The 10,046-nt window shown below is 41.4% G+C and overlaps 1 pseudogene; it reads right to left on the bottom strand.

The window, feature by feature from the left end:
* Nucleotides 1-6,572: 6,572 nt before the first annotated feature.
* On the bottom strand, nt 6,573-7,597 carry LOC126074084 (mesoderm-specific transcript homolog protein-like; annotated as a pseudogene).
* Nucleotides 7,598-10,046: the final 2,449 nt, after the last annotated feature.

Here is a 10,046-nt window from a genome sequence, read left to right on the forward strand (position 1 = left end):
CTTCCTATCCATGAGCAGGGTATGTTTTTCCACTTAAGTATGTCCTTTTGAATTTCTTGTAGCAGAGTTTTATAGTTTTCTTTGTATAGGTCTTTTACATCCTTGGTAAGATTTATTCCTAAGTATTTTATCTTCTTGGGGGCTACTGTGAATGGTATTGATTTGGTTATTTCCTCTTCGGTGTTCTTTTTGTTGATGTAGAGGAATCCAAGGGATTTTTGTAGGTTTATTTTATATCCTGAGACTCTTCCAAACTCTTCTATTAGTTTCAGTAGTTTTCTGGAGGATTCCTTAGGGTTTTCCATGTATACGATCATGTCATCTGCAAATAGTGATAGCTTTACTTCCTTCTTACCAATCTGGATACCCTTTATTTCTTTGTCTAGCCTAATTGCCCTGGCTAGGACTTCAAGTACGATGTTGAATAAGAGCGGTGATAAAGGTCATCCTTGTCTGGTTCCCGTTCTCAAGGGAAATGCTTTCAGGTTCTCTCCATTTAGAGTAATATTGGCTGTTGGCTTTGTATAGATGCCCTTCATTATGTTGAGGAATTTTCCTTCAATTCCTATTTTGGTAAGAGTTTTTATCATAAATGGGTGTTGAACTTTGTCAAATGCCTTTTCTGCATCTATTGATAAGATCATGTGGTTTTTATCTTTTGTTTTATTTATGTGATGGATTACATTAATGGTTTTTCTAATATTAAACCAGCCTTGCATATCTGGTATAAATCCCACTTGATCAGGGTGTATTATTTTTTTGATGTGTTGTTGGATTCTATTGGCTAGAATTTTGTTGAGGATTTTTGCATCTATGTTCATGAGGGATATAGGTCTAAAATTTTCTTTTTTTTGTAATGTCTTTACCTGGTTTTGGTATCAGGGAGATGGTAGCTTCATAGAATGAGTTGGGTAGTATTCCGTCTTTTTCTATGCTTTGAAATACCTTCAATAGTAATGGTGTTAAGTCTTCTCTGAAGGTTTGGTAGAACTCTGCAGTGAAGCCGTCTGGGCCAGGACTTTTTTTTGTTGGAAGTTTTTTGATTACCGTTTCAATCTCTTTTTTTGTTATGGGTCTATTTAGTTGTTCTATTTCTGAATGTGTTAGTTTAGGTAGGTAGTATTGTTCCAAGAATTTATCCATTTCTTCTAGGTTTGCAAATTTGTTAGAGTACAATTTTATGTAGTAATCTGATATGATTCTTTTGATTTCATTTGGTTCTGTTGTGATGTGGTCCTTCTCGTTTCTTATTCGGGTTATTTGTTTCCTTTCCTGTTTTTCTTTAGTCAGTCTAGCCAATGGTTTATCAATTTTGTTAATTTTTTCAAAGAACCAGCTTTTGGCTTTGTTAATTCTTTCAATTGTTTTTCTGTTGTCTAATTCATTTAGTTCAGCTCTAATTTTTATTATTTGTTTTCTTCTGGTGCCTGATGGGTTCTTTTGTTGCTCACTTCCTATTTGTTCAAGTTGTCGGGACAGTTCTCTGATTTTGGCTCTTTCTTCTTTTTGTATGTGCGCATTTATCGATATAAATTGGCCTCTGAGCACTGCTTTTGCTGTGTCCCAGAGGTTTTGATAGGAAGTATTTTCATTCTCGTTGCTTTCTAAGAATTTCCTTATTCCCTCCTTGATGTCTTCTATAACCCAGTCTTTTTTCAGGAGGGTATTGTTCATTTTCCAAGTATTTGATTTCTTTTCCCTAGTTTTTCTGTTTTTGATTTCTAGCTTCATTGCCTTGTGGTCTGAGAAGATGCTTTGTAATATTTCGATGTTTTGGATTCTGCAAAGATTTGTTTTATGACCTAATATGTGGTCTATTCTAGAGAATGTTCCATGTGCGCTAGAAAAAAAAGTATACTTTGCTGCAGTTGGGTGGAGAGTTCTGTATAAGTCAATGAGGTCAAGTTGGTTGATTGTTGTAAGTAGGTCTTCCGTGTCTCTATTGAGCTTCTTACTGGATGTTCTGTCCTTCTCCGAAAGTGGTGTGTTGAAGTCTCCTACTATAAATGCGGAGGTGTCTATCTCACTTTTCAATTCTGTTAAAATTTGATTTATGTATCTTGCAGCCCTGTCATTAGGTGCATAAATATTTAATATGGTTATGTCTTCCTGATCAATTGTCCCTTTTATCATTATATAGTGTCCTTCTTTATCCTTTGTGGCGGATTTAAGTCTAAAGTCTATTTTGTCACAAATTAATATTGCTACTCCTCTTCTTTTTCGCTTATTGTTTGCTTGATATACTTTTTTCCATCCTTTGAGTTTTGCATATCTTCTTTTGATGGCACATGTTTTTATTTCAGTGTCTTCAGTCTTTTATTTCAGACAGACTAGGAGAATGGGGCTGCTCAAATCCAAGGGAGTAGAGTTGCTGTCCCAGTGGATCTGGAAGGCAGAGCTAAGGCCCAGAGCTGGAGATCTCTATCCAGAATGTAGAGAGTGTGAGCAACACCAAAAGTTTGGAGGGCAGGGCCATTGCCTAAATAGTCTCAGAGAACAGAGAACTGTTTTCAAGTCTTGAGAGGTAATGTGTTCTGCTGAGTTGCTTGGTGCCCATCCCTTCTTTCCCTCCAATTTGTAACAGAAATGTCTACCTTGTGTGTGTTCCACCATTGTACTTTGGAAGCAGATAACTTATATTCTAGATTTCACAGATGAAGAGAATTTTGCCACGGGATGGAATTGGAGTTGATTTAAATTTACGATTTTTGAGATGGTATGATGGGCCTGACCCAAGCTATGGTATTTTCAATTGCATTATATGCATGTGAAAGCTGGACAATAAATAAGGAAGGCCAAAGAAGAATTGATGCCTTCGAATCGTGGTGTTGGTGAAGAATATTGAATATACCATGGACTGCCAAAAGCATGAACAAATCTGTCCTGGAAAAAGTACAACCAGAATGTTCCTTAGAGCAAGGATGGCAAGACTGCATCTTACATACTTTGGACATGTTATCAGGAGGGATCGGTCCCTGGAGAAGAACATCATGCTTGGTAAAGTAAAGGGTGAGTGAAACAGAGGAAGACCCTCAACAAGATGGCTTGACACAGTGGCTGCAACAATGGGCTCAAGCATAACAAGAATTGTAAGGATGGCGCAAGACCTGGCAGTGTTTCGTTGTGTGGTACATAGGGTCGCTATGAGTCAGAACTGAGTCGATGGCACTTAACAACAACAACAACAGCAACATGATGGGCTGAAAATGTTTTACATGTGTGTGGCAAAGACATGAAATTTTGGAGGCCAAAGGGTGGAATGTTATGGATTGAATTGTGTCCCCCAAAATATGTATCAATTTGGCTGAGCCAGGATTCTCAGTATTGTGTGGTTGTCTTCCATTTTGTGATCTGAAGTGATTATCCTATGTGTTGTAAATCCTAACCTCTATAATGTTAATGGGAGCCCTGATGGTGCAGTGGTTAAGTGCTCAGCTGCTAGCCAAAAAGTTGGCAGCTAGAATCACCAGCAGCTCCATGGAAGCCCACTGGGGCAGTTCTACTCTGTCCTGTAGGGTCACTGTGAGTCGGGATCAACTTCACATGAACAAGGTTTTTTTTGGTTATGATGTTAATGAGACAAGATTAGAGGTAGTTATGTTAATGAGGCAGTACTCAGTCTACAGGATTAGGCTGTATCTTGACTCAATCTCTTTTGAGATATAAAAGAGAAGTGAGCAGAGAGGAGAGGGTCCTCATACCATCAAGAAAGTGGCGGTGGAAGATGAGTGGATCCTTTGGACCCAGGGTCCCTGCACTGAGAAGCTCCTAGGCCAGGAGAAGATTGATGACAAGGACATTTCCTCAGAGCCGACAGGGAGAGAAAACATTCCTTGGGAGCTGGTGCCCTAAATTGGGACTTCTAGCTTCCTAAAATGTGAGAGAATAAAATTATGCTTGCTAAAGCCAACTGCTAGTGGTATTTCTGTTACAGCAGCACTAGATAACTAGGACAACTGGGCTCCTAACCAAAAGGTTGGCAGTTTGAACATACTCAGAGGTGCTTTGGAAGAAGGGCCTGAAGATCCCCTTCTGAAAGCTCACAGCCATGAAAACTCTATGGAGCACAGTTCTACTCTGAAACACATGGGGTTGCCATAAGTCAGATTCAACTCCCTGGTAACTGGTTTGGTTAGTGCTGGGGCTGGGTGATTTTAATGTGGGACCCAAAAGGCAGGGAGTATTTGGAATGCAGCAGAGTTTATGACATAATAGTTATGGGTTGATTGGCACAACAAAGCAAGTGTCTTGAAGTGAATCTTAGTAAGTCAGCTATTAGTCTCGATAAGATAACCATATTTTGTTGGTTCACAGTCTTAGTTTCTAGGAGCAAATATTTCCTAGAAGTATCTAAGTTACTTTCACTTCTTCTCAGTATATTCTTTTCAGTTTTCACATGTATTCCTATTGGATGTTATAGAAACCCACACTCAAATCTACTGTCTCATAATTACACTTGTAGATAAGGAGTTTAAGTTCCTTTATTGGGTTTTCTCCTGTGCGTGCTTCTTTCAGGTCTGATTACAATGTGACAAGGACTGTGACTAGACAGGTAGAGGCCAGGGGTATAATGGAAAGACTTCTTGTTATTTTTAAAATGATATGAATGTCAAACTTTTCTCTAACAATCAGTGCCACTTGATGTTAAGTGACAAGTACACTGTCATTGTCCCCTCCTTTTCTTTGTCCAGTTCTTTGACAAGGGAAGGGAACTAGTCAGAACAACCTTGGAGGGCAGCTGCAAGAAGAGAGCAGGCCCCTTCTGCCTTGAGTCTCACAAAGAAAGATTAACCTGGATTTGAGTCTCAGTGGGAAGTCTGAATCCCTCTGCAGCTCATTATTAGCTTCAGATCACATCAACTTGAGTCTTTTCACTGCAGAATCTTTTAGAGGGATTCTCAACCTTGTCTGCCCACATGGGATCACTGGGGGAATTTTTAAAAAGTATTTGTACTAGGATCATAAATATACAAAAGCCACCCAAGGTTTTAATTCAATCGATCTGGTGTCAGGCTCTAGCATTGGGATTTTCCCAAGTACCCCCAGGTGGTTCTAAAAGCTGTACTATTAAATTAGGGAAGAAGAGAAATGCCTGCATTGGAATGTCTTTGAAAGACATAGAAAGTGGTGTCCTGGAGTGATTTCTTTTCTTTTCTTTTTTTTAAGGAATGTTGGATGCTGCACATTGACATTGGGAAGAGATCAATTGTTCACTTGTCTTAATGTAGTTATTTCCTCTTTTTTTGTCAAAATTCAGTTTTATTAATAGAAAATAAACACTTATTCTGCTTTCATTGTTATACCTGGAGCTTCTAATTAAAAAAATTTTAAATAATCACTTAATGTTGTTTGACTAAGACAATAAAATTGTGGCTTAAAAAAAAGTATTCAGCACCATTTGCTCATAGGTATTTCCAAATTTGTTCTTAAAAAGTTCTGGAACTTTCCTGTCTGTGAAGCACAGGAATTGCTGAGCTACATGAGAAAGCCTCTCTGGGACAACCAATGAGACATTAAACAATCATAATAAAAGGAGTCAATGTACACTCAGCATGGTAACTGGGACACACCATGATCCCTCCCCTTCACTGTAGCTCACGGAGGGGACAGCCTTCTAAGCACTGAGGTATGAATAGTCAGGGTTATTTGCTGTTAAAATTAGTCTTTCCAGGTAATAACAGTAAATCTCTGGCACAGATGCTGTTAGTCATTAATGTGATTTTAGGAAATTCTGAAAAGAGTTCGAATTTAGCTCAGATTTCTTTTAATTTATTTAGAAATTAAACATATTTAATGAAGTTCACTAACTCTATGGGGCAGTTCTACTCTGTCCTATACGGTTGCTATGAGTCAGAATTGACTCAATGGCAACAGGTTTGGTTTTTGGTTGTATTCTACCAGAGTATTTGCTGGTTCAGTGTCCTTATAAAATATATGTACCCACGTAGATAAATCATAGTCTTAAAGCATACTTAGAATACTACATTATTGAAACCGAAATCTTTTTTTAACAAAATGTCTGTAATTAGAAGCAGCTGATGAAACTGAATTCAAAATTATGACAAGGGAGAATCACTCTTACTGAAGTGGTATGGCTTAGAGAACTTAAAAGCACATACCCTTAAAGCTGTTCAAGGAAAGGTAAGGCCCCCTCCTCATCCTTTACTCTCTGATTCCAGTTCTGGTTGGACCAGAAATCAGCATTTCTAAATATTTCAGAAAAGCCCACAGATGTGTTAAAAAGTCTTCCATGAAAAGGAATGCGTGCCTCTCCTACTGCATCAGGGAGTAGTGGTGCTCATCAGAATTTCCTAATAACACAAAAGACAAAGGCAAATTCATACACTTGATCAGGTGTCAAAGGAACGGGAAGTGAACTGTTAGGTCAACTCTTAGTTGGAGTTTCTGCTGATTTTTTACTATACTGTGTTCCCAATGTGAGTAAAGTGGACTTTTGTGAGAGAGAGAATAGTGTTTAGTGACCAGGACCTCTTTTGGGAATTTCTTCCTAAGTGGAATACACAACAGATAGGGAGTAGAGAAGGTAATAAAGCGCAGCTACACTTTCCAGCTCAGAAGGAGTTGATGAAGCCCATATATGCATTCAAGAAGCCCATGGGATCCTGTAGCTGAGGGTAGTGGCTAACGTGGTCATCCAGAATTGACACTGTAAAAAAAAAAAAAAAAATTTTTTTTTTTTTTTACCTTCGCAGCATTTTCCTATACAGCTCTAAAAACTCCAGGTACAGATTTATGGGATCCAATGGCCCACAGATAAAATGAATGGGAATAGATACAGAGGCAAGGGCTCCTACCCAGTGTCTTCTAAACTTCTTCCTCTGATTAACATACCATAGAAGACTATCAATGACTAAGTCTCTGTCATTGTTGCTATCCCTGCCCACATGTCCCACGGCGCACTCTCAGAGGCCAAGTGTAGGGCCCAAAGACCGGGGTGAGACCTCAAGAGAATACAAACAAGTTCATCAAATGTGTGAGGATGGTTGACAGCATGCCTCCATCTTTAAGAAGCTTCTTGAGAAGGAGAGGATGATGAGTCTTGGGAAAGATACCTCCATTTGACAGGCAGAGACTTTTTATGGTAAGCTGTCCCCACGGATTCTGCTTGTACCTATGGAGCAGCTCCTGAGCCACATGTCTCCATAGTCATGAGACAGGTGGTTGATCCTACAGTTCTGGAGAACAAGAAGCCTCTCCAGCATGCCTCCGCATGCTGGCCTGTTCAAATATGGAGTAGTGGTGTGGTCTCCGTTTGTCACTGAAGCCAAAGCCTAAGAAATCTAGAGCAATTACTCATGAAACCTCAGGGTCAGACCTTCCCAAATCTTGTACCAATCGTAGCTGGATGTTGGAAAGCCATATAGGAGTACAACTATTTCTGGACTTCCAACCACACCCACGGAGCCTTGGAAAAGATGCACAGTCCCTGGTAGGTGAAAAATTTGCCTGAGAACTTTCATGAGTGAAGAGCAGGGGAAAGCTGAGGGGGCGGGATTTGCAGGTAGGCCGCCAGCAGGAGCACGGCCAGCAACCCCACCTGGACCCACCACTCCTTCATCGTGTGCAGGTTATCTCGTTGCACCCTGGCCGCCCTTAGCTTGTGCAACCCGCTCAGCGCCCAAGCTGCAAGAATGCTGGCACAAGGCCAGCCAGCTACAGCTACCGCCAGCAGGGCGAGAGGGCTGCAAAGCGGGCCTGCTGCCCAGCGGCTCAGCCACCTAAACGGCAGTCTGCTGAGGCACTGCGTGAGGCGCGGCTGCTGCAGAGGAGGGGCCTGGCCGCTGCCGCAGCAGCTGTTAGTTCCCTTTTTAATGCATTGAGGCTTTCATCAGACTAAGAGATTCATCTGATTCAGTGTGAATGGGTGAACTTTGTCTTTTCTGTGTCCACTGAGGAATAAAGCCACTTCACAGGAGGGCTTTCCCAGACAACAAACGAGGCAAACAGGAAGGCTGGTGCTTGTCCTTCCTCAAAAGAGAACTCAGGTTAAATCCCGATAAAGTCTGCAGTTTAGTTGATAGTATTGCTCCAACATATACTATGATTATGAAAGATTAAGAGCCCTGGTAGCCCACTGGTTTAGAGCTCAGCTGCTAACTAAAAGGTTGGCAGTTTGAATCCACCAGCCACTCCTCAAAAACCCTTTGGGGCAATTCTACTCTGTCCTAAAAGGTCAGTCCGAGTCCAAATCAACTCAGTGGCAAAGGGTTTATTGTGACAGATTGTGTCATCATCGGAGGACGCTGGGTAAAGAGTACCCAGACAATCTTGGTACTATTTTTGCAACTTCTATGTGTGAATAAATTATTTAAAAATAAAGAGTGAAAAAGGCAGTGGGGAAGCACTGTCTCTTATGGGGTAAATAATCAGATATAGTTTTTGTTTAATAAGAAATTCCCAGGCTCAATGGCTTAGTGTTACCCTCCTATTCCATGAAGGGAAAACTGATTTCCTTTTTCTTGACTGAGGTCTTGACTTGCCTAAACTTAACTCATTCTGAGTACCTATGCCTCTTTCTTTTCCTTGGAAGAGAAAGAGATTCCATTAGACACAAACAATTATGAGTCAGATAGAATGTGGGGAAGAGCTGTGTTTTCCCATGCAAATGGTTCATCTGCTCTGTGCTGGGGCAAGACCTATAATGTGACTACAGTGGTATTAGAACTGTGGGTGCAGGCACACCAGAGCAATAAACTCTGGGACATGACTGGTTTGTGGGTGATTTTTATCCATTTACAGAGGGATCTACTGTCCTTGGGAGCCTCCCTGCCAAAACAAAAACAATCTATTGTGTTAGTTACTAGTGCTGCTATAACAGAGGAAACCCTGGTGGCATAGTGGTTAAGTACTACGGCTGCTAACCAAGAGATTGGCAGTTTGAATCTGCCAGGTGCTCCTTGGATACTCTATTGGTCAGTTCTACTCTGTCCTATAGGGTCACTATGAGTCGGAATTGACTCGACGGCAGTGGGTGGGTGCTATAACACAAATACAAGTGGATGGCTTTAACAAAGAGAAACTTATTCTCTTACAGTCTAGTGGGTTACAAGTCCAAATTCAGGGTGTCGCTTCCAGGGGAAGGCTTTCTTTCTCTGTCATTTCTGGAGGAAGGTCCTTGTCCTCAATCTTCCCCTGGCCGAGGAGCTTCTCAGGCACAGGGACCCTGCGTCCAAAGGATGTGCTTTGCTCCTGGTGCTCCTTTCTTGGTGGTATGAGCTCCCCACTCTCTGCTTGCTTCCATTTCCTTTTATCTCTTGAGAGATTAAAGGTGGTGCAAGTCACACCCCAGGGAAACTCCCTTTACCTTGGATCAGGGAGGCGACCTGAGTGAGATTGGTGCTACAATCCCACTCTAATTCTCTCAACAAAAAAATTACAATCACAAAATGGAGGACAACCACATAATACTGGGAATCGTGGCCTAACCAAGTTGATAAACTCATTTTTGGAGGAGCATAATTCAATCCATCACATTCCATCTTTGCCCACCCCCAAAATCACATCCTTGCAACATGCAAAACATCCCATCATAGCAAAAGTGTTAACTCCATGTCCAAAGCCCCAAAATTCCTCTTTATCTGTGAAATCTAGAATACAAGTTATCTGCTTCCAATGGTACAATGGCAGAACAGGCCTAAGGTAGACATTTCCATTATAAATGGGAGAAACTGAAGGGAAAAAAGGCATAAGCAAGTCAGCAGAACACATTACATTAGCTCTCCAGATTGTGCGTGGAGGCCCCTTGGCCCTGGGCTTCAGCTCCGCCTTCCTGGCTCACTGGGACCGAAACTCTGCTCCCTCGGCTTTAGGTGCACTGTTCTCCTAGTCCATCTGAGTGGCGACTCCACCCTTAGAAACACCAGAGGCCATGGCTCCATCCTTTGAAACCCCTGAGGTCATGGCCATACATTTTGAGACTGAGGCAGCTCAGTTTCTTGTGTTTTTTGTCTCTTCAGCTTCTGTTTCCTGGTTTCTTGGCCTCTTGGCGCCTCAGGCCTCACATCTGCATCTGCTCTGCTGGGGCA

Source organism: Elephas maximus, chromosome 3 (assembly GCF_024166365.1).
Source record: "Elephas maximus indicus isolate mEleMax1 chromosome 3, mEleMax1 primary haplotype, whole genome shotgun sequence".
Lineage (NCBI taxonomy): Eukaryota > Metazoa > Chordata > Mammalia > Proboscidea > Elephantidae > Elephas > Elephas maximus.